This window comes from Felis catus, chromosome A1, assembly GCF_018350175.1.
Source record: "Felis catus isolate Fca126 chromosome A1, F.catus_Fca126_mat1.0, whole genome shotgun sequence".
In the NCBI taxonomy this organism is placed as follows: Eukaryota; Metazoa; Chordata; class Mammalia; order Carnivora; family Felidae; genus Felis; species Felis catus.
This window is the reverse complement of record NC_058368.1, coordinates 26,909,994-26,928,606: the sequence shown is the minus strand read 5'-3', so window position 1 is coordinate 26,928,606 and position 18,613 is coordinate 26,909,994. Positions and strand designations below refer to the sequence as shown.

Below are 18,613 nucleotides of genomic sequence, written 5' to 3'. Positions count from 1 at the left end.
CCTCTGAAATTTTGTGAAACATAGTGATACTTCATTGTACTTACCCTTTCAATGTTGCTAAAGTGATTAATCTGTGTCATGTATTACTGGCACAACTGGGTGTAAGATAAAGGAGAGAAAGAACTATGTACTGTCCATTATATTATGTTCCAGAGGTATGCAGTTAGTAGATGCACAATTGTTGAATAAGTGATCCAGAATTTTTAAATAAATGATCCAGAACCTTGGAATATTTAATTAAATCAAGTTACATATTTGTGTGGTGCCCAAGCAAATGTCTAATATTTCTTAGGTGTTCAATAAATATTAGCACTCCACTTGTAATCTGAGATACTGAATTTAGTTTTAAAATATACCAACAGGGGCGCCTGGGTGGCTCAGCTGGTTAAGCATCTGACTCTTGATTTCAGCTCAGATCATGATCTCACAGTTCACGGGATCAAGTCCCACACATTGGGCTCTGTGCTGACAGCATGGTGCCTGCTTGGGATTCTCTCTCTCTCTCCCTCTCTCTCTGCTCCTCCCCTGCTTGCTCTCTTTCTCTCCCTCAAAATAAATAAACATTTAAAAAATAATAAAATAAAATAATAAAATAAAATAAACCAACAAACCAAACAAACTACTTCCCAGGTATGTTTTGAGTTCAGCCTTATCTTTTATAACTTATATATTTAGCGCTATACTACCATATTAAGAGAATAGCTATTTAAAATCCATAATTATTAAGAAAGAAAAGTTAAAATGTGTTTGATGTACTGAATTTATTTATATAAAAAAAATTTTTTTTCAACGTTTTTTATTTATTTTTGGGACAGAGAGAGACAGAGCATGAATGGGGGAGGGGCAGAGAGAGAGGGAGACACAGAATCGGAAACAGGCTCCAGGCTCCGAGCCATCAGCCCAGAGCCTGACGCGGGGCTCGAACTCACGGACCGCGAGATCGTGACCTGGCTGAAGTCAGACGCTTAACCGACTGCGCCACCCAGGCGCCCCGCTGAATTTATTTAATCCAATTTCCATCCCATCTTTTGCTGTGCTTCCTTATCCTGGACAACAGAACATACCAAAATAAAAATGGCAAAACTGAATTTAGTAGGTTCACCATGGATTTACTCTAATCTGTATCACTTAGACCACTAATGCCAATCCCTCTTTCATAGCTTTATACACCATTTCATTTGCTCAAATGTGCTAACTCCACACCATCACCCTCAGCTCTTATCCTTCCTCCATCTAAACAAAAACTCCTTCCATTTCCCTCCTCTCTTTAAAATTTAATTTTCCTGGGGCACCTGGATGGCTCAGTCCATTAAGTGTCTGACTCTTGATTTCGGCTCAGGTCATGATCTCACGGTTTGTGAGATGGAGCCCCATGTGGAGCTCTGCACTGACAGCATGGAGCCTGCTTGGGATTCTCTCTCTCCCTCTCTCTCTCTGCCTCTCTCTCTCTCTTAAAATAAAAAAGTAAACTTTAAAAAATAAAATTTTATTTTCCTTATCTGACTTTTTTTCATTTAGCAAAGTACTCTCTAGCTCCATCTACATCATTGCAAATGGCATTCACTCATGTGGAATTAAAGAAACAAAACAAGCAAAGGGATGAGAAGAGAGAGAGGCAAACAAAGAAAAATACTCTTAATTATAGAGAACAAACTGATGGTTACCAAAAGGATGTGGGTGGGAAAATGGGAGAAATCGGTGATGGGGATTAAAGAGTGCACTTGTGATGAGTACCGGCTGTTGTATGGAATTGTTGATTCACTATATTGTACACCTGAAATTAACATTACACTGTATGTTAATGAACTAGAATTTAAATAAAAAAGAGAGAAGTTTCCTTTTCCTTTAGTTATGTTCTCTTTTTTTTCCCCATTCTTTCTTGGATGTGATTTTTTTCCTCAAGGCTACCCCCTTCTTCTCTTCCTCTCTTACCATCTTGTATCTGCAGTATTGCCCTTTTCAAGAGCTCTACAAGTATGGTCAGATTTCCCAGACCCTAGAAAATCCTCTTCCTAACCCTTTTGGCTACTTTATAAATTATTGTTTTATGTTTGGCTTTTCATTTAGTATCTTGTTTCTCAAAAATGCAATCAACATGTTATCTCCATTTATCTGATTTTTTTTGTTTGTTTGTTTTGATGCATGGAATCTCTCCAGTCCTCACACCTAAGGCCACAAATTCCAGTCCTATGGGAGTGAGCTTGTGCTTAGATTCTAGGTTAAATCTAGTCATAAGGAAGCAACTCTCACTCTTTAGATTCCCAGTTTCAAATCAACATGTCAAGTGCTCCAACCTGGAACTAGATTCTGCCTATATCACTACTACTAGAACTTACTAAAGCCAACCACCTATCAGCTTCAATTTCTGCCTGTTGCTGACCTCTGTTACACTCTTTTTTCCTCCTTTCATGTTTGGACAAATACACATCAAAACATTAACTTCATTATTGATAAAGCTGATTGGGAAATGTGTCTGTAGCTGTTTGGGCGAATAGCTTTATTACATGGGATTGTGTCCTATCATAGCAGCCTAGAATATACCCTGTCTCCACTGGGTTTGCAGGCTAGCTTACAGGGAAAAGGGGCTAAGCCTTCTTCCAAATTAATTAAAAATATGTTACTCATCTACTGGGATGAGAGATAAGCTAAAAATGTTCCTCCCATAATTTTCCATTCCTGGAGAGTAGATTGGACATTCTCTTCCCTTTATGGAAATATGAGTCACGGGCAATAAATGTTCCACACCATCCATCTTCTGCCTCCCTGCTGGGGCTTCTCCCAACTCCTGCTATGCCCCAGAAAGCTTGTCTAATCTTAGCCACCATGCCAGCCCTTCTGTTGCCAAATACACTCACTCCTAAACCCTACATACCATGATTTCTGCCTCAGAAATCAACCATAGGATCTTAATTACTCACTCTGGTGACACCTTTTCAGTCCTTATCTTCTCTGACTTCTCAGCTCTAAAATTTGTGGAAAAAGAGGCAAAGATCATGGATTCAGGCATTATGCTTTTTATACACTAAGTTTCTTATGTAATTGCCATTGTTTCTAATCAGAAGACAATTCTCTTCATAACCAAGTCCATCTAGTGTAGGCTTTTCTAAAAATCAACATTCATGTGAAAATGACTTTCAATTGATGTAATAGAGAGATAGGAGCTTTGGAGTAAAAACAGATCAAAGGTTAGGTTCAAATCCCAATTCTGACCTTATTAGTTATTTGACTTTATCTACTTTCTCATTGCTTTGGTAATCTTATTTATAAACTGAGAAATTTATGAAATAATTAGTACTAATTTTATTAACAGTAGTCAAATATATTAAATACTTAATTTTAATCTCTAAAGACTTTATATACATTATCTAATTTAATTCTACAACAAGTCCATGAAGTAAATCCTATTATTATTCCCACCCTACACATTTAAAATTGAGACTTAATGAATGTAAGATATTTGCCCAAAGTTACACCACCTGTAAGTGATAGTTTGGAACTAATCTAGTAAAACATGTATTTGAACTCAGGCTTATATAACTTCAAAGTTAAAGCTCTTAACAATTGAGTTTTTCTTTTTTCCCTATACTTTATACAAAGACTTCCTACAGTGCCTTGTACAGAATATGAAGTCATTCATTCGATAGTTATTATCATTACCATCCTCCTCATCATTATGGTTATCTCCATTACTATTAAGCAGAAGATTACATTCTAACTTGACCAGGAGTCTTTGTATAGTCTTTTATCAATTTGGTGTGTTATCATGTTTCTACCAAAAGGGGTCAACTCTTTCTCTGAAAACCTTACAGTGTTATTCATGCACAAATGAAACCATGGGCATGTTCCATTATAAGTTAAGTGTAGGCAGACACATGAAAAGATGCTCAATGTCACTCATCATCAGGGAAATACAAATCAAAACCACATTGAGATACCACCTCACACCAGTCAGAGTGGGTAAAATGAACAACTCAGGAAACAACAGATGCTGGCGAGGATGTGAAGAAATGGGAACCCTCTTGCTCTGTTGGTAGGAATGCAAACCAGTGCAGCCACTCTGGAAAACAGTGTGGAGGTTCCTCAAAAAGTTAAAAATAGAACTACCCTACCACCCAGCAACATCACTACCAGGAATTTATCCAAAGGATACAGGAGCGCTGATTAATAGGGGCACATGCACCCTAATGTTTATAGCAGAGCTTTCAACAATAGCCAAATTATGGAAAGAGCCCAAATGCCCATCAACTGATGAATGGATAAAGAAGATGTGGTTTATATATACAATGGACTACTACTTGGCAATGAGAAAGAACGAAATCTTGTCATTTGCAGCAACGTGGATGGAACTAGAGAGTGTTATGCTAAGTGAAATAAGTCAGAGAAAGACAGATATCATATGTTTTCACTCATATGTGGAATTTGAGAAACTTGACAGAAGACCATGGGGGAAGGGAAGGGGAAAAAAACAGTTTCAAACAGAGAAGGAAACAAACCCATAAGAGACTCTTGAATGCAGAGAGTAAACTGAGGGTTGATGGCAGGGGGTGGGGGGGGAGAAGGGACAATGGGTGATGGCCATTGAGGGGGGTTCATGTTGGGATGAGCAGTGGGTGTTGTATGTAAGCGATGAATCACGGGAATCTACCCCTGAAACCAAGAGCACACTGTATACACTGTATGTTAACTAGCTTGACACTAAATGATATTAAAAATAAATACATAAATACATCAAATACATATGAAATTAAAAAAATAATAAAATTAAATTAATTAAAATAAAAAAGTGCAGGGAAATTTTCCTATGAGACAAAATACAAAGGAAATAAATAAAAACAGTGATAAATTTAACTACATAAAATTAAACAACTTTTGTGTGGAAAAGATAAGTATATAAACAAAGTAAAAAGACAAATGACAAACTGAAATAAATATCTGCCACTTGCATGACAAACAAAACTTTATTCTGGCATCAAGACAGACACACAGACTAATGAAGTAGAATACAGAGCCCGGAAACAAACCTTCACATATATGGACAATGATTTTTGACAAGTGTGTGAAGACCATTCAATGGGGAGAGGAGGGTCTTTTCAACAAATAGGGCTGGAAAGTGGATTTTCCCATGCAAAAGAATGAAGTTGGACTATTACCTTACATCAAATATAAAAATTAACTCAAAATGGATCAAGGACCTAAATCTAAGAACCAAAACAATAAAACCCTTAGGAAAACACATAGAGGAAAAGCTTCATGACTGGATTTGGCAAGGATTTCATGGACATGATACCAAAAGCACAAGCAAAATGAAAAAAATAGATAAATTGGATTTCATCAAAATTGAATATTTCTGCACATCAAAGGACAGAGTGAAAAGTTAACCCATGAAGTGGGAGAAAATATTTTTGAATTATATAACTGATATGGGATTAATAATCTAGACTATATAAAGAACTCCTACAACTCACCACCACCAACAAAAATAACTCAATTAAAAAAATGGACAGGGGCACCATTGTGGCTCAGTCAGTTGAGTGCCCAATTTTGGCTCAGGTCATGATCTCACAGCTTATGAGTTTGAGCCCCACATTGGGCTCACTGCTCTCAGCACAAAGCCTGCTTCAGATCCTCTGTCCCCCTCTCTCTCTGCCCCTCCTCTGCTCATGCTCTCTCAAGAATAAACACTAAAAAAATATTTATAAAAAAAATGGACAAAGGACTTGAACAGACATTTCTCCAAAGAATATACAAATGGCCAATAAGCACATGAAAAGATGCTCTATATCACTAATTAGGGAAATGAAGATAAAAACCAAGTGAAATACCACTTTATATTCATAAGGGTGGCTATTATAAAATAAGATAAGCGGTTGAAAAGATGTTGAGAAATTGAAAACCTTGTGCATTCCTGGTGGGAATATAAAATGGTGCAGCTTCTGTGGAAAAGGCAGGGTGGTTTTTCAAATAAACATAGAATTACCATATCATCTAGCAGTTCCACTGCTAGGTAAATACTCAAAAAGAATTAAAAGCAGGGACTCAAACACGAACGTTCAGAGCAGCATTACTCATAACAGCAAAAAAGTAGGAAAACCTCAAATGTCTATGGAGAGGTAAATGGATAAACAAAATGTGGTACATACATTCAATGGAATATTATTCAGCTTAAAAAGGAAGGAAATCCTGGCGCGTGCTACAATATGACACTATGCTAAGTGAAATAAGCCTGACACAAAAGGACAAATGTTACACAATTTCACTTACATGAGGTACCTAGGGAAGTCAAATTCATGGAGATGTAAAATAGAAAGGTAGTTTCCAGAAACAGGAGGGAGGAAGAATGGAAAGCTACTGTTTAATCAGTACAGAGTTTCAGTTGAAGATGAATAAGTCCTGGATATGGATGGGAGTGAAGTTGCTGGTTAACAGCACAACAATGTGAATGTACTTAAAGCTACTGAACTGTACACATAAAAATAGCTAAAATGGTAAATTTTATGTTATATATATTTTACCACAGTAAACAACAACAACAAAGGATTATTATTGCTTATACAAGAGGTCTCAAAGAATTGAGAAGAGCCATCAACTCTAATTTTTTAAAGGGGTAAACATTTTAAAAAGAATTCACAGAAAAAGAAATGTTTATGGCCTTTGAACATATGAAAGATGCTCAAATTCAATTATTAGAGAAATGTGAATTAAAATGAATTTATATAAAAGTTCACTCTCCTATCATGTGGGCAAAAATCCAAAAGCTTGACAATGTACTCTGATGGCAAGACTTTGGAGAAGCAAGCAGTCTCATACATTGCTGTTGACAGGGATACAAAATGGTTCAACACAATGGAGAAAAATTTTATAACATCAAGCAAAATTATGTGTGCACATTATACACTTTATGTATATTTATATATATAAAGTATATATAAATATATATATATATTTATTAAATATATATAAAGTATATACAAAATTCAACTTAGCAATTCCACTTCTAGAAATCTATTCCAAAGACATACTGGCTAAAATAGAAAATGACATTTTCACAGGAGGCATTCATTACAGTACTATTTACTGTAGCAAAAGATTAGAAAAAAACTCAAATGTTCATTAAGAGTTGAATAAGCTATAGGGGTCAGGGGAGGGTTAAAAAAAATAGAATTGAGGGGCACCTGAGTGGCTCAGTTGGTTAAGAGTTCGACTGTGGCTTACGTCATGATCTCACCGTCCATGAGTTCAACCCTGCGTCGGGCTTTATGCTGACAGCTGCTTCGGATTCTGTGTCTCCCTCTCTCTCCCACTCCCCCATTTGCGCTCTGTCTCTCTCTGTCAATCTCTCTCAAAAATAAATAAACACTAAGAAAAAAGAATAAGCTATGGACATCCATTAGAATGGAAAGCTATGTAGCTATAAAAAATAAATTAGATTCTACAGAAAAAATTAACTTGTAATTATATTATTAAAAATAACATCATGATATTTTGAAAATAAATATTCATAATAATGTGATTCAGCAACTAAGATTTTCAGCATTAGAGGGAAAAAACATACACCTATGAAATTGAAGGTAAAATTGAGTGAAAACTACATGTAATCTTTGAATTTAAAATACAGTATAAATTCAATTTTTTTTTTGTCCAAAATACTGATATCTCCTACCTCCACCTACTGAAAAACCCTAGGAACAATGACAGCCTAAGTTGCCCTTGTAAACTTAGTTTGCATTATTAGAAAACTAGCCTCATATAGGATGAAATATGTTTCTACAAGCAGCTGATGAGACTATATCTGAATTATCAAATCCTGGTCTGTACCTCTCACAGGACAATATCCAGGCAGAATATAACCAGAGATGTGACTAGGATGTTGAAGGGACTTGAACTTATATAAGTTGTTACAAAAGAACTGGGAATATTTAGCCCAGAGAAACAGTCTTTGGGCTGGATATGGGCTAAACATTCCTAGCTTTTTGAGACAAAACTCACTATCACTTTTTAAAAAATGGAATTAGAACATATCATTCATAATATTTTATAATCTACATTTTGTCTTAACTCAGTCAATGAATTCAGACTCTTGGTAATATGCATATTAATAAGCTCTTTTTTCCATTATTTAATTAGGTATATTTGGCCTTTCACTTTTTTATTCCCTCCTCTCCAGTGCCCATCATTTTAAATAGTGCTACATTTTAATTCAGATTCAAAGAATGCTTACGATTTCAAGGACTTAGGAGAATATCGAACTTATTTGCCTAAATCATGATGTATTAGCAATTACAATAGTTAATATCACAGAATACACATTTTCTCTTTGGTACATGGGATGTTTAAACCACGTTACTATGGTTGCTTATCAGCCACTTGGTGCTTTTCCATTTCTCTATGTAGATTATTTTTCAAATAACCTTGGTTAAAGCAGCCATAATTGTACTAAACTGTATCTGAAAATTAAAGCATCTGGGAAACATCCTAATGAAAGCTCAAAACTCCCTTTGTATGAGAAAATTAGCACTCTCTAAGGCCTAATCAGCATGGCTAAGGATACCTCTGATGCCAAAACTCTGAAAAGTACTCAAAGCCCCTGTGCCATCAGCTAATGGAATATTGTAATTTAAGGGGAAAAAGTAAAGAATATTTGAAAGTGATTAAAAGAGAGGCTATTTTCAGTGGTGTAAAGAGTAATAGAATAGACACAGAAAGCTGGTTTCCTGAAAATGATTTTGCTACAAATGTAATTAGGAAAGATATAAAGTGTGTCATTGGGAAAATTACATTAAAATTATAGTTAAACTTCATAATGATGCACAACCCATAGAGAAACAATAAAAACAAAGTGAAATTTCCCCAAATTACCCTAAATACGCATTAAATTTATGATTAATGTACAATATTAAGAGAAATATTCTGTTTTTCATTTTTAATACAGATTTTCTTTCTATTCCCATACAGTCTCATTTGTTGAGTTGTATTTTCATAAAGCTTATTACCAGCTTTCTTTTTTAAAGGATAGAACATTTTATCTAATTTTTCAATATATAAAACTCTTATAAAGCATGGTTCAATCAAAGTATTTATAATTGAAGAAGACAAAAAGCATATTTCTTGTGGCTTGTTAAGCATGTTTACTTTCATTAGGGCTAAACTAAAAACATAATTTCATTTTCTAGAAAGGCATTTTTTAAAACAGTTTGTCTTTTTTTTTTATTTAAATTCATGTTAGTTAACATACAATGTAGTCTTGGCTTCAGGAGTAGAACCCAGTGATTCAAAAAAGTTTGTGTTCATAAATATTCACATTTTGATTTAAAATCATAAAAGTAGATTTTGGAATAGTCATGGAACAACTAATTCTCATGTTCTTTTATAGATGATAAATGAAATTATCTGTTATTTGGTATTATCCAAACAATCCCATGCCAGACTGTTCATAATAAAGCCCAATATTTAGAAGTCTAAAATTATTTTATTTATTTATTTATTTTTTAGAGAGCAAGAGAACACCAGCAGGGGAGAGAGGCAGAGCTCCGGAGAGAGAGAGAGGATCTTAAGCAGGCTCCACACTCAGCGCAGAGCCCCACACAGGTCTCAGTCCCATGACCCTGGGATCATGACTGGAACCAAAATCAAGAGTCAAATGCTCAACTGACAGAGCCAACCAGGCATTCTTTAACCTATTTTAAACAAGGATTTGTACATATGTTCTCTAAGTTGTAAGCAAATATTTGTGTTGATTCAGAAATCATAATATAGGTTTCTTAGTATTTCTAAGCCGTGGCATTACAGAGAAATTGAGGCTGAAGACTGAGTTAGAGGTAATTCCTGAATGTAGGCGAGAACTTCAAGGCAAAGAGAATAATGTGTGAAAATACATGCTTACAGAAAGTTAAAATTTTGCTCTGACTGGAGTATAGGGTTGTTAGATTGAACAGGAAAAAATGAGGGTGAACAAGCGGGTTGGGACAGATTTGTAAGTGTTTACTATTTAGTGATGAAATGGATTTTGTGTCCATGTAAAGTTTTTCTTTTTTCTTTCTTTTTAGGAGAAGCATAACATGCTCAGTTTTTACTCATAGAAAAGAACTCAAGTAATAGCATTAACAATAGTACTAGAGCTAAGAGAGACGGAAGATAGGAATGTTGGGAGATATCAATAAGAATATTGGTTGATTATCTTATTCACTAACTCATTCAACATACATCAGAGTACTATTTATACACTCCAAGTATCTGCTAGGTTGTGGAGATGCAAACAGGAATAAAAAACTTTCAGGGTCTGATGAGTGGAAACAATCACAAGAACTTATAATGCTTTGCAGTTCACCTCAAACATCATGTCTTCTTTTAAGCCTCCCTGCCTCCATTTGGAATTAAGTGCTCCTCATTTTGTGTTCCCACAAAGTTGGGTTAATTGTTTCTATTGCAGGGTGCTGTACATTGTATTTGAATCTGTTATATATATGTCTCTCTTGCCAACTAAATTGATCTCCTGGATGAAAAGAATCATGCCATGTTTATTTTGACAGTTACCTAACACAGAGAAGGTATAACTTGAAAATTGTTTCTTTGCAATTAGTTCAGTGTTTTGAGCTATAACCTGTACTAGTTAGCTTCTTTTTTAGACGATGTTACAAAAATGAAAGTCTGTGGGGCGCCTGGGTGGCTCAGTCGGTTAAGCGTCCGACTTCAGCTCAGGTCACGATCTTGCAGTCCGTGAGTTCTAGCCCCGCGTCGGGCTCTGGGCTGATGGCTCAGAGCCTGGAGCCTGCTTCCAATTCTGTGTCTCCCTCTCTCTCTGCCCCTTCCCCATTCATGCTCTGTCTCTCTCTGTCTCAAAAATAAAAATAAAAATAAAAAAGTTAAAAAACAAAACAAAACAAAAACAAAAAAACAAAAATGAAAGTCTGTATTCAAGTTTTGATCCTATTGCTGGGCCTCACTTGCATTTGCAGTAGTTTTAAATTATTCATATATCAGCTAGAAGTTTTGAGGACCAGAAACATTAACTTTGAAAGCATTTTGAAGTTCAGAGCAAAAAGGATTATATTTACTTTAGCTTAGGATAAAATAATTTTCACAACAGCAATAATTGTTTTTGGGAATTATTAACTTTATATTTTGAATGTTGCTATGGTAAAAATATCACAAAGATATAAGATATTATTAGCAGTAAATACTCTCAAAGTTACAAATTTTAAAAAACTATGCTGGCAGATGCTGTGGCTTTCATATTTACAATGTTCTGTCTTATAGATCCATATGTCTTGGTAGTTTTCTGAGTTAATTACTCTTAGTCTGCAACAGACTATTATTCCAGTGTTCTTGAGCTATAGGTAGCATAATGAATTATTAGAAAGGAGAATTACTAATTTAAAAAAAATGGAAAAGATGGGAAAGAATGGCTTGAGAGAACCAGAATGACTATATAAAGAAGTAGGGTCTGTGGATGTGCACACATGATTTATTCCTGTCTCTGTCTTGTCATCTGGTTGGAATGAGAGTAACATAGATGTTTTCCATAAATATTACCCTTTTGGTCTGCTTGCATGAGTCTTCTAATACAGCTGTATAAAGTCATGTGACTTTAACACAGTTGGAAAAATATCCTACACTTTGAAATTGGGATCTCAGAATCAAGATTTATTTAATAAATTATCGTATGCAGCAACATAGTAGTTCCTAAGAACACTAACATCAAAAAAGATAAATGCAACATAGTGATTTATTTACTATATTTGAAGGCTAATAGTGTACTTTTATATTCACACTAAATATATGGAATAAAGTTTGTGCCTTTGGCTTTTTAAATTTAAAGCAAATAAATGATATCAAAATTATACTAAATGGGACAGTGATTAAATTTCAAAGGTGTAAGTTTCTTTCTTTTATTTTTTTCTTTTTCTTTTTTTCTCTGCTGCTGCTGCGGCTACTGCTGGGAGAGGGATTGATCTGGAATGAGCAGCAGGAGTAGAATAATTGTCATCTCTTAAAAATAGATTTCAGTGTGTGATTATTTTTGCAAGGGGACTTACTTTGGGATTCCCAGAAGCAGACTCTGAGCAAGTGATTTATTACTGAAGCCCTCCCAGGTGAAATTGGTAAGGGAAGCCAGACTAGTAAGGAGAAAGCCAAGCAAGGCGGCAATCTCAGGCAAAGTCTTTTTTGAGGGAAGCAAACCTCCCACAGGAAGTCTTAGGTGAGAGCTATTGGAGGCAAAAACATGCCTTAGTTGGGAGAAGGATGCTCATAAGGGATAAAAAAAAAAGATCTGAAAGAGGATCTGGGCAGAGTCCGGACCATGTCCACTGCACAGTGTTGCTGAGAAAGCTGATCTCTGTGAAGCATCTCAAAGTAGAAAAAAGAGATTCTCTTGCGTAAGCCAGTTATAAATGAAGAGATCGTTTTCAATGTTCAGGATCTAACTTTAAGCCATGGATTAAACTTTGGAGTTACAACAAAAATGAGAACTGGAGCCTGAAGATGACACAGCTATGGCTCTGCAGAGACCGAAAACAGGTGAGCTCTGAATGAAGCCATGGCATTTTTAACGGAAAGGAATGTAAGAAAAATGAGAGAGTTACACTAGTTATTAAAAAACTGTGCAGGGGTAAATTACATTGACAGATTGAGACTGAAAGGCTTAGAAGATGAACAACCCAAATTACTGGAAGATTAGAAAAAGACTGGACCTTTCTGCAAGGTGAGTGCTTAATACAAATCTGTATGAACCACAAATTAAAATAATATCAACATGGGGCGCCTGGGTGGCGCAGTCGGTTAAGCGTCCGACTTCAGCCAGGTCACGATCTCGCGGTCCATGAGTTCGAGCCCCGCGTCGGGCTCTGGACTGATGGCTCAGAGCCTGGAGCCTGTTTCCGATTCTGTGTCTCCCTCTCTCTCTGCCCCTCCCCCGTTCATGCTCTGTCTCTCTCTGTCCCAAAAATAAATAAACGTTGGAAAAAAAAAATAATATCAACATTATCTAACAGCCCAGCAAAGTTAATGTTACATCTAAGGGATGGAAGTGTCTCCAAAGAGGTCTCACTCTAAAGAATGACAGACACTTAAGGATGGCTCTATACAGTCTCTGTGGAACAGGCAGATGAAGAGAAAACTGATATTTTCAGCCAATTGGATGTGCTGACATCTGGTTGGATCACCGTGCATGAGTTAGTTAACATTAGTCACTGAAGACAAAACAGCTCATGAAGATTGCAGGCTTGCTAGCTAGTTATTTATTTATTTATTTATTTATTTATTTATTTATTTATTTATTCATGCCAGGTACACAAAGAAAGCAGCACTATGGACTCAAGGAGACATACCTAGTCTTGAGAACACCTTGATGAAGCTTCTTCAATACAAGCAAAGTGATTACATTTGTCTAAATACTATGTCAAATAATGTCAGGGGGTGTAACAAATAATAGTAGATGAGGGGGATCATATGTCTTGAGTTAAACACTTTGGACAGAAACTATATCTTGGATTGTTAGTGTATTATCACTGTCTCTAAATTACCTTGTGCTGTGTGGACTGAGAAATACTGGAACACATCTGTTATTTATGTGTTTTATTCCAATTTGGACATGACTGTTATGCCAGGGAACTTTTGGGTAATAAGCCTTTTAAAACTATTTATTGCATGAACTCTGATTTTCCTTTTGAATACATCATCTCATTAATTAAGAGATTTAAACTTCATTACTTCATGTCTCTCTTCACTAGATTATGTAAACAGCTCTGCCATTACCAAATCACATACTATTTTTATTTTTCTAAAGTTTTAGATCTCAAAGCCATCGTTTAAATTGAAAATTACAGAAAAGAAAAAGCAATTTGGAGCATCCCATTCTTAGCTATGTATTGAATAAAGCTATCCTGCTATTAGTATCTGTTTCAATTTATTTTTTCTGGTTTTGGTCATAGTTCAGCAACATTCAGGAGAATATTATATGATAAATAATGTGATATCGAAAACCCATTATTCACACTGCCAAATTTATCAGAAAAGGAAAAAAAACCCTTTCCTTAGAAATACATTATAAATTCAAATAAACAAATATAACAGATTATTTTTGAAAGGCATATAATTTTTAGATTCTGATCATTAGCTTTAGTTATCCTTAGCTTAATGAAAAATATGTGTAATATTGAAAATATAAGCAACTAACAAATCAAATAGTTGCAAAACTATAAGCTCTTCTCAATCTACTGATTCCTCTGCCAAAAAATGATCTCAAATCTCCATATCATTAATATAGGCCTGAATGATTTTTATATGAGCAATGGATTCCACATTCAATGTTAGGTGATACAGGAACATAGAGTTTTCATTGCAGTCACCTATATGAATTTTAAAAGGTTCCAAAGTAATATTTATAAGCAGGATTTCACTTCACTTAGCAAAATGTTTACTGATACTGACCTTGATGTAGTGTTAACTACATTTGAGTGCTTTTTAAAAAGACTATTTTTAAGAGCAGTTTTAGGTTTACTACAAAATTGAGAGGAAAGTACAAGATTTCCCATATACTCCTTGTCCCTACACATGCAAAGCTTTCCTCATCATCAACTTCACTCACCAGAATGGTACTTTCACATCATAATCACTTAAAGTCCATTGTTTACCTTAGGGTTCACTCTTGGTGTTATACTATGTACGGATTTGGATAAATAGTATAAGGATATATATCCATCATTATAATATCATACAGAGTATTTCTACTGCCCTAAAATTCCTATGTTCTCTGCCTGTGCATCTCTCCCCTACCCTGCCCCCGACCCTAGCAGCCACTGATCTTTTTATTATCTCCATCGTTATACCTTTTCAGAATGTCATATGGTTGGAATCATGCGGTATTGTCAGATTGTCAGATTGGCTTCTTTCACTTAGTAATATTCATTCAGGTTCCTCCAAGTCTTTTCATAGCTTAATAACTCATTTCTTTTTAGGACTAAATAATGTTCCATTGTCTGGATATACCACAGTTTATGTAGCTAATCACCTACTGAAGGACATTTTGCTTGCTTCCAAACTTTGACAATTATGGATAAAGCTGCCATAAACATCTGTGTTTTGGCGTAGACATCAGTCTTTAACTCCTTTGGACAAATACCAAGCAGCACAATTGCTGGATTGTATGGTAAGAATATGTTCAGTTTTATGAGAAACCACCAAACTGTCTTTCAAAATGGCTGTATATTTTGCATTCCCACCAGAAATGAATGAGAGTTCCTGTTGCTCCACCTCCTCATTAGCATTTTGGTGTTGTCAGGGTTCCTGACGTTGACCCTCCTAATAAGTGTGTAGTGTATCTCATTGTTTAATTCACACTTCCCTGGTGACATATAAAGTGGAACACCTTTTCATATGCTATTTGCCATCTGTCTTCTTTGGTGAGGTTTCTGTTAAGGTCTTTGGTCCACTTTCAAAATCTAGTTGTTTGTTTTCTTGTTATTGAATTTTAAGAGTTCTTCATTTTAAAGAACAGTCTTTTATCAAATGGAGCTTTTGCAGTATTTTCTCCCAGTCTGTGGCTTGTCTTATCATTCTCTTGTGACAGTGTCTTTTACACAATAGAAACTTTTAATTTTAATGAAGTTTAGCTTATCAACTATTTATTTCATGGGTTGCCTTTGGTGTTGTATCTAAAATGGCAACACCAAACCCAACATCATCTAGATTTTCTCCTATGTTACCTTCTAGGAGTTTACAATTTAGCATTTTATGTTTAGGTCTATGATCCACTTTAATTTTGTTGTTGTTGTTGTTTGTTTTTAAGCTTATTTATTTATTTATTTTGAGAGAAAGAGAGCGAGCAGATTGAGTGGGGGAGGGGCAGGGAAAAAGAGAGAGAGAGAGAGAGAGAGAGAGAGAGAGAGAGAGAGAGAATATATCCCAAGCAGGCTCTGTGCTGTCAGCAGAGAGCCCAATGGGGGGCTTGACCTCACAGATCATGAGAGCATGACCTGAGACTAAATCAAGAGTCAGTTGCTTAACCAATTGAGCCACCCAGACACTCCTTGAGTTAATTTTTGTGAAGGGTGTAAGGTCTGTGTCTAGGTTCATTGTTTTGCATGTGGATATCCAATTGTTTCAGCACCATTTGTTGAATGGGACTATCTTTGCTCCACTGTATTACCTTTGCTCCTTTGCCAAAGATCAGTTAATACATTCATGTGGGTCTCTTTATGTGGCTGTCTGTTACATTTACCTATTATTTCACCAGTACAACACCATCTTGATTACTGCAACTTGATAGTATGTCTTGATGTCAAATAAGGTCAGCGCTTCAACTTTGTTTTTCCTCTTCAATACTGTGCTGGCTAGTCTTTAGTCTTTTGCCTCCCTCTATAAACTTTACAATCAGTTTGTCAATATCCATAAAATAACTTACTGGGATTTTGGTTGGGATTGAATTGAATCTGTAGATCACCTTGGGAAGAACTGACATGTTGGCTATAATGAGTCTTTCTACCAGTGAATATGGACTATCTCTCCATTTATGTAGTTCTTCTTTGAACACCTTCATCTGAGTTTTTTAGTTTTTCTCACATAGATCTTGCACATATTTTATTAGATTTGTACCTAAGTATTTCATTTTTAGGGGTGCTAAGTAAATGGTATGGTTTTAAATTTCATATTCTACTTGTTCACTATCGTTATATAAAAGCATTGACTTTGTTATATTACCTGAAACTTTGCTATAATTGATTATTGGTTCCAGCAGCTTGTTCTTTTTTTCAATTATTTTCAGTTTTATACCTAGATTATCATGTCATCTATGAACAGTTTTTATCTTCCCTAATCTGTATACATATTATTTCTTTTTCTCACCTTATTGCATCAGCAAGGACTTACGGTGTGATGTTGAAAAGGAATGGTGAGAGAAAGTATCCTTGCCTTGTTCTAATCTTAATGGGAAAGCTTTGAGTTTCTTAGCATTAAGTATGATGTTGGCTGTAGAATTTTTTTATCAAGTTGAGAAAGTTCTCCTGTATTGTTACTTTACTGAGTGTTTTTATTATAAATGGGATTTGGATTTGTTAAATGATTTTTATGTATCTATTGGTATAATCACATGATTTTACTTTTTTAAGTCTGTTGATGTGATGGATTATGTTAATTGATTTTTGGATGTTGAGCCATAATTGTGTACCTATGACAATTCCCACTCGATCATGGCATACAATTTCTTTTATAATTTTTTGGATTTGATTTGCTCATATTTTGTTGAGGATTTTTAAATTTATGTTCAAAAGAGATATTGGTTTATAGTTTTATTTTCTTGTAATTTTTTGTCTGGTTTTGGTATTAGGTTAATGCTGGCCTCATAGAATGAGTTAAGAAGTATTCCCTTTGCTTCTATCCTCTGAAAGAGATTATAGAGAATGGGTGTAATTTTTAAATGTTTGGCAGAATTTACCACTGAACCCTCTGGGTTTGGGGCTTTCTGTTTTGGAATGTGATGAATTATTGATTCAATTCCTTAAATAAATATAGGCCTATTCAGATCATCTGTTTTTTCTTGTGTCAGTTTTGGCAGATTATATCATTCAAGGAATTAGTCCATTTCATTTAGGGTATCAAATTTATGGGCATAGAGCTATTCATAGTATTCCTTTATTATCCTTTTAATTTCCATGAGATCTATAGTGATGTCTCCTCTTTCATTTCTGATATTAGAAATTTGTGACTTGTCCTTTTTGTCTTAGTTAATGTAGCTAGAGGGTCAGTAATTTTACCGATTCCTTCAAAGAACCAGGTTTTGGTTTCATTGATTTTTCTCTACTGATATCCTGCATTTTATTTCATTGATTTCTGCTCTAATTCTTATTTCTTTTCATCTACTTACTTTCAATGAAATTTACTGTTTTTTTTTCTAGCTTCCTAATGTGGAAGTTTAGATGATTAATTTTAGATTTTTTTTTCTTTTCTAATATATGCATTCAATGCCATAAATTTCTATCTAAGCACTGCTTTTACTGTGTTCCACAAATTTGGATAAATTGTGTTTTCATTTTCATTTAGTTCAAAATATTTTATAATTTCTTGAGATTTCTTCTTTGATCTATTTATTTGGAAGTATGTAGTTTAATCTCTACCTATTTGGGTATTATTCCAGTTATTTTTTGTTATTGATTTCTAGTTTAATTGCATTATGGTCTGAGAGCAAATATTTTATGATTTCTACTCTTTTAAATTTGTTAAGGTATGTTTTATGGCCCAGAATATTGTCTATTTTGGTGAATGTTCTATGTAAGCTTGAGAAAAATCTGTATTCTGCTGTTGTTGGATGAAGTAGTGTATTGGTGTGAGTTGTATCCAGTTGATTGATGGTGTTGTTGAATTCAACGATGTCCTTACTGAATTTCTTTTGGTGAATCTGTCCATTTCTGATAGAGTTATGTTGAAGTCTGCAACTATGATAGTGGAGTTATCTATTTTTCCTTGGCAGTTCTATCAGTTTTTGCCCCACATAGTTTGATGCTCTGTTGTTAGATGCATCCACATTAAGAATTATTATGTCTTCTTAAAGAATTGACCCCTTTCTTACTATGTAATGTCCTTCTTAATCTCTAATAACTTTCCTTACTTTGAAGTCTGCTCC

General features: G+C 34.9%; 1 protein-coding gene across 1 annotated transcript in view; it reads right to left on the bottom strand.

Moving 5' to 3' along the window:
- Positions 1–914: 914 nt before the first annotated feature.
- Positions 915–18,613, bottom strand: part of CCDC122 (coiled-coil domain containing 122) — a 54,702-nt gene continuing 37,003 nt past the window's right edge. Inside the window, exons 7-8 of the transcript XR_002741186.2 lie at positions 2,919–2,963; positions 915–1,046 (exon numbers count right to left, since the gene is read on the bottom strand). The gene's annotated coding sequence lies outside the window, so the exon portion shown is untranslated. The remainder of the gene's footprint in view (positions 1,047–2,918; positions 2,964–18,613) is intronic.